The following is a 6,797-nucleotide window of genomic DNA, read 5'->3' as shown; positions in this document are numbered from 1 at the left end:
CATATAATATTCATCATTGTAGAGTTGCTTCAAACAAATGACAAAACATCAATGTCAGAAGTATCAATCTCTTTCAACATTAATGACTGATGAGTTTGTGGCTATGCATTGTGGATTGGCTCTATTCAAAAAGGTCCCTGTAGTATAATAGAAGCCCATCTGCCAGTGTGATTCATGAAGCTTGTAGAACCATGCACCTAAGGTGTTAATCCTCTTCATATGCTTCCCAATCAAAATTTGTCGACAAACCTCCACAATTGATAAACAACGAATGATATGCATGTTTGTATTATTTCCTATCAACCACTTGTAAATTCCTAACAAAGGCTCTAATATATGTGTATTATAACCAAATTTTTTATATATAATATTCAATTTGAATTTTAACGGTCTAAGATGTACCATCAATCATGTACAATGTTAAAATTGAGAGAGGATACCACTCAATTGGTTTGATCCATGTTTGTATCTTGAAAGTGAGAACGTAATGTCATTTCAATTTGCACCAATAGGAGATAAAATATAGGTAAAAGATGGATTCATTTATCTACCTAAGAGTTAGGTATAAGAGGGTAAAAGCTAGAAGAGTTTGTGGTAGGGATTTTTCATTCTTCAGGGAGGCGGAGATACCAAAACTAATGAGAATTAAAAACGTTATGAGTTGACGTGTGGAATAACTAGACCTAAAAGACCAAGGCTATATTAAGGTAAATTTGAAACTTGTGATATAATTTACCTTCACTTCTGTTGGTGGTAAACAGGTAAAGTGTGATTCTAGACTAAAAGTTGAGTCATTGCAAGTGTTTGGTTTTGCACAACAGTGTGAAAGCTATTGGTATTTCCCTACATGCCAAATGGAAGCATTGTTTCTGATTCCACGGTGAGATGAATTTGGTAGCTGGAATTTTTTTTAGAATAATCTTGCATTTTAAATTTTTTCAATATGCAGATCATGACATTTACCAAGGATGTGAAACATTTTTTAATCTGATTCTTCACCCACGTAAAAAGGAAATTTTCAATCCACGTGATTGGATGCTTTGATAAGTGTCCGATCTAAACACAAAATTCACTTTTTTACGAAAATTCTAAAAATGTATTAATCCAAACTTTCCGACTACTTTCCTAAAAAAGATTTTGTGTTTAAATGGGATACATGTCTAAGCATCAAACCATGTGAAAGTGTAAAAGTGGTATTGCGTATTCAAAAACACATCACATGTGCTTCATTACTAGCTTATTATAAAATACAATATACGTAAACAGTTAATTAGGGTAAATGTTTTCTTTTTTTTTTTTTAAAGGAAATTCATATTAGAAGGAAGGCATGGTTCTGATGAGGTGTCAGAAGTGTCAAAGAGGGGTCCATAAATAGAAATGAAAGAAATTGGATGTAGACATTGGAGAAGGGGTGCTTGGTAAGAGGGAAAAAGAGAGGGGTGCATAAATAGAAATAAAGAAATTGGATGGAGACATTGGAGAAGGGGTGCTCGGTGAGAGGGAAAACTTACGGGTGCAAGTTTGGCGGAAGATATTCAAGATTCAAGAATTATTTTTTTTCCCCTTTTTGGTAAAAGGTATTCAAGATTCTTACAATACAAACAAGTATAGGCTGCTGCATGCTCCACCAATTTAAGTGTCTTCTATCAAAAGATGTATCTCTTATTAACTTTGATCTGGATCTGCCACAAACAATAAATTTATCATTTTTTTCATTATTTCATTCTTAGGACCAAAATAAAAAACATTCAACTTTTAATGAAAATAAGTCGATATTTTACCCCCAAATATACTTACCTCGTGATAATTGTTATTGAAGTGTTATTGTTTCATTTTTCCCGCTTTTCGTCTACAAATTTTTCAATGTGTTCAATTCAAAGCAATAAAAAACATACACAAATAGAATATGAGAGAAAGAGTTTGTCACCTTCAATTTATCGAGGACATGAAAAACAGCTAAGACAAATATATGAATCTGATGAATCGCATTTGACGAAACAAAAGAAAATTTTCCCTGCAAAATGCATTAACCACTGTGAGAATTAAAAAGAGAAAATCAAGTACCAAGCTATATTTTCTTACATTTTTTCCACATTTATCAGAGCTTTGATCCTTAGAATCTGGGACTCTACACGGATGCCAAGAATTTCTGACTTCCTAGGATATGCAAATCTTTGAAATCAGTGTTTGCAGAACCGTCAAAAATAGAGAAATAAAGCCTAATAGCATAAGCTCTACAAAAACAAAAGCAAAGAGTTAGTGCTAGTAACCTTCTCCTGAAGTACTCTCTCTCCTCCATCTCTCTCTGTCGGTAATAGCCCGATCGCCGCCCACTCTGCCCGCGCTACCTGAGGTGGAGCGGCTCATCTGGTAGTCTCTCTGCCTCCCCTTCTCTCCTCTGCTCTCTGCCTCTCCTATCTCCGCCCCTGCTTCCATCTCTCCATCTCTCCCTCTCTATTGTGTCTCCCTCCCCTACTCTTCCGTTCCCCCTCTGTTGCTCTTCCGTTCCACCTCTGCATCTCTACGGTTCCTCCTCCTCTCCCGGCTCCGCCTCGTCTCTCTCGCTTCCCTCTCCTCTCTCTCTCCCTCTCCTCTCTCTCTCCCTCTCTATCTGTTTCCTGTCGCGGAAAGAGATCTGGTCTTCTTCTCCCCGATCCTCTTTCCCGTTTCCGTTTCCTCCTCTTTTCAGTCTTCTCCCTCTTTCCCGTCTCCGTTTCCCTCTCCCCCATCTCCGCTTAAATAACCAGATCTAGGGTTTCCCCTTAGATGAGCTTGTTTGTTTTGTTGTTCTGGTTGCAGTACTTTGTTTTTTTCTTTTTCTTTTTCTTTTTTCACATAGCAACTCCTTTGGTTGCAGCGTTTCTTTGGTGCACACCGCAGAACAACTCCAACTCTGGGTACAAGTTTTTCTGCGTCGAGCTTGACAGGTACGCCTATACGGCAAAGCCAGATGGCAGGTCCGAACCTTCTCCGCACTTTCAATGCTACCATCGCCACAACTGTAGGAGTTTTATGTTAGCCATTGAGGCGTGTTGTATGTCCTCATATGTGGGTGTTGTATGTTTGTCCCCCTATGTGGGTGTTGATGCTTTTTTGGTGTTTTTGTTCTACGGGTTTTGTGGACGTGATCCATTTTGGGCTTGATCCAACCCTTACCCTGGCTGACCATGTCTATTGCATGTACAACAGTTTGGTCATTTGCCGCTCCTTGGTTCGGTTCTAACCTTGTGTACTCATGCAGTTGTGTTTGTACTTTTTTTAGTTCTCTGAATGAAGTATTGTTTACCAAAAAAAAAAAAAAAGATTAGTGCTAGTAGCATTTAATAATAACTAAATTCATAGTACTAAGATATGTTTAAGCTACCTACTCTTATATTCTCCTTCAAGTAGGGTACGGATCAACCACACTGCAAAAAGGGTTTTGATCCAATAAAAGATTTGCACATAAAGAAATGTAAATGCACTACCGCAGAATTCAAGTAAACAAAACCACATTCATTATCTTTACAAGACTTGACTCCTTGATCTTAGTACATAAACATATTGGAATAAAGTAAAAGAAACAAGCAAACAATAAATTAGAGAATTTATTCATTTCAAATAAGTCTAACCCAATAAACCACCTATAATGCTCCTCTTGAAGAAAACACAAATTTTCATAATCCTTTTAACAAAGATTGGGCACCTTAGTGTTGAAACTATTTCCCTTTACCATACCCTTTATTTATATAAAGGGGTTGACTTAAACCTTTTTATGTACAAGAGAGCGCATGCATTGTATTACCCAAAAAGAAGAGAGCACATGCATCTTCATAAATAGAAGTCATAAACAAATCATATTCAAAAAATTAAGAATTACAAGATACTTACCATAATTGCCGAACCTACCCACTCCAAAGAGACTCTTTCCTAAACACCAACATGAAAGAACTTGACTATTCTCTGCAATAATACAAACTATGTTAGCCACATTAAAAGAATGAAGCACAACATAAGTTAAAGCTGGTAGCATTCCTATGATTCAATTTCTTCACAACTTACCCCCCAATCACACCAGAATAACAAAAAATAAAGTTACTAAACCTTCCTTTCAAGAAAAGTAACAAAGAGAGGCCAACGTGGAAATCTCAGGGTGAAATTTGAAGGGAAAAAATTAAACTATGGCCTGATAAGGACCGACCGGGTTGGTCTCAAAATTTTCTAGAACAATTGAAAATATGGAATTCTTTATATGCCTCTACATGATCTAATTTCAAATTTTCAAACCCCATCCAAAATACCAAATCATTGGGGGGGGGGTGAATCGAAAAACCCTACACTGCAAGTGAAAACTAGAGCTAGAGGGCGCAAACGCCATCAACGACGAAGAACAGGCACTCCCAAAAGAGGAGATAGGAGGTAACACTGGTCCACTAGATCTGGCTGTAAATCAAGCCAACCATTTCTCGTAAGGCTGTAAAGTGAACCAACAAAAAAAAAAAAAAAAGGGGGGGGGGGAGAAGGGGTTTTTTCCTAAAGACCCCATCAAACAAATCTGAGCTTTGGATTGCATAGTTCAATCTTTAGGTTGCACTAAACTTAAGAAGAGATCCAATCCAAGGACTGCAAATTGTTTTGACTGAAAGAGGACCCAATCCAATTCAAATCCTCTAGTCCTACATAATGTGCATATGTATTGTAGCCGTTAGACAATCATAGTTATTATATGGATTTAGTAGTAGCAGTACCCTAAGTATACATGTTCGTTATGTGAAGCAAGTGGTGATAGTTGTATTAGCTTCCATCAGTAGGGTAAGTGAGTTAAACGAAAAGATTAAACTCTTGAAAGAAACATGAAGACATTAACTAATGTTAAAGCCAGCAACATAAACAAGAATTGGTCGAAGTAAATATTTTGTTGGTGGCACAAATATCTGCCATATGCTTCTATAAAATTTCAGAGCCCAAATTTATTGGTAAAATTCACCCAGGTGTTCACTTGGGGAACTAATTTTGATGAAACACCTCACTCATATGCACTCAGAGAACTAAACATTCGCATTACAAATAGTATTTGAAAACAAATTTGCCTACACTCCAGGGTTAGACGGAAACCAACTTTACTATGATGTACAGTCAAGGATTATAAAACTCAAAAAAGCTAGAATTACCATCGAGTGTAGAGCTCATCACAGGGAACAAAAGCCCTTTGATAACCATGCAAGACAATGCCGAATATCGCCTTCGACGGAGAAGGAAGTGGAGAGAATCCAGCCCTAATCGCAAGGTCTCCCTGCGATCTGAAATCTCCTCCGAATGGCCTAAAAGCATTAATGAAACCGAACCCAATCAAATACATATAAACCTGGTCTGGTCCAAAAAAATACGGTGTCGGTTCAATGACCAAACCAGGAGCAAAAAATGAACCCAGCGGTTCAGAAGAAAGAATATACAAGCCAACGGACCAACTTCAAATACACTTTCTAATATTTTTCGGTGAACTTCTTTTTTTTTTTTTTTTTTTTTGGTAGATTTCGGTGAACTTCGTGAGTCAATTGTATTTGAGGGGCGCATTATTCATTTTTGTCTAGCCTTTTTAGTGTAGAATATCTCTGTGCTCTGATTGGTTTTTGTTGCTCCAAAATTAGCTCATGTTCAATCGTGGAGCGTCTCGAACCTAGGACCTATAGATCAAAGAAAATTCGTGAGAATGGTCGTCTCTATAGACAGGAAGCCGCCTCCGATGGTAAAATCAGATTCTAGATACCATAATTCCTCATTGAGAGGAGGAAAAGCCCAAAAAGGTCAAGTGCTCTTGGGTGGATGTCGGAGTTCATGCTGGATTAACTTGTTTTTTTCTTGTCTCAGTGTAGCTCAGTTTTTTTTTTCTTAGCTTCGCTTAATAAGTAGAAGCTATATGTCACCAAAAGAAAGTATATGTCACCGTTCTTATATGAGAAGAAGATTCTATGGAGAAGATGGATGACAATCATTGGATGGCTTGACCCGATTTCCAATGGAAAAACCAATGTGAAGGTTCAATCTGCTTATGTTTGATGTAATTGGATTCTTGCATTTTTCAAGGATCTTGAAAATATCTATATTATAAATTGACTTCAGATGTGACACGTTTTGCTTTAATCCTTCGACAAAATGGCTAATAGCAAGTCTCAGAATAATTTTGGCCTGCTGACTTATCTCTTGATAAGCGTAGATCATTAAATGCATAGGTATGGTGTATTAAATGTTGAGTTTAATGCTTTAGCATGCATACAACTATCAAAGGATATCTTCTTATCCGAACAGGATATTGCCGACGAGTTGTGGCTAGGAGATGTGTTGAGTGATATCTCCGGTGAATAACGCCTGCCAAGTGGCTGGGTTAGAACCCCTTTTTCCGAGGAGTATCGATGAATTAGTTTGGAGCCAAGAGGCTAATCCGAAATCTAAATTCTGAGAAGAGCTAAGGGTCCAATCCTAAGACTAATTTCCAAGAAGAGAAGCGGTTAAATAGAGACTAAGCCGAACTCGGTTGACCCTAGTTCACACATTTTGCACCGATTCAAAAGTCTCAAAAATGGTTTGATATAACAGTTTTGACACAAAGTTCTAGGAAATGCTATGAACGTCCAAGGTAAACTCTTACTCATCGTCCAATCACCTTTTCTTTTCTTTATGAAATCTTCCTTCTTGGCCTAATTGGGTGCCCTAAGACATGCATACACAATTTACTTTATTTACTTACTCTTGGTTTATGCTTAGTGGGTTTGTTTTGTTCGAACATGTAATTGAAAGAAAGCCATTAACACCTCAACGAA

At 37.4% G+C, this 6,797-nt stretch overlaps 1 long non-coding RNA gene across 5 annotated transcripts; it reads right to left on the bottom strand.

The window, feature by feature from the left end:
* Nucleotides 1-397: 397 nt before the first annotated feature.
* Nucleotides 398-5,291, bottom strand: LOC149023552 (uncharacterized). Of its 5 annotated transcripts, none has more exons than XR_016171545.1 (6): nt 5,151-5,291; nt 3,871-3,942; nt 2,083-3,407; nt 1,928-2,014; nt 1,798-1,849; nt 398-1,682 (listed from the first exon to the last, which is right to left on the bottom strand). It is a non-coding gene; the product is annotated as an uncharacterized LOC149023552 (long non-coding RNA). The 5 variants fall into 5 exon arrangements; XR_016171546.1 differs by having other exon boundaries at nt 1,928-3,266; nt 3,369-3,407; XR_016171548.1 differs by having other exon boundaries at nt 400-1,682; nt 3,365-3,407.
* Between the last annotated feature and the right edge of the window lie 1,506 nt (nt 5,292-6,797).

The sequence above is a fragment of the Hakea prostrata genome, chromosome 2 (genome assembly GCF_041222555.1).
Source record: "Hakea prostrata isolate BN-2017 chromosome 2, UWA_Hpros_2, whole genome shotgun sequence".
Classification (NCBI taxonomy): domain Eukaryota; kingdom Viridiplantae; phylum Streptophyta; class Magnoliopsida; order Proteales; family Proteaceae; genus Hakea; species Hakea prostrata.
The sequence above is the reverse complement of the archived record's forward strand: the minus strand, read 5'-3'. Positions and strand labels throughout refer to the sequence as shown.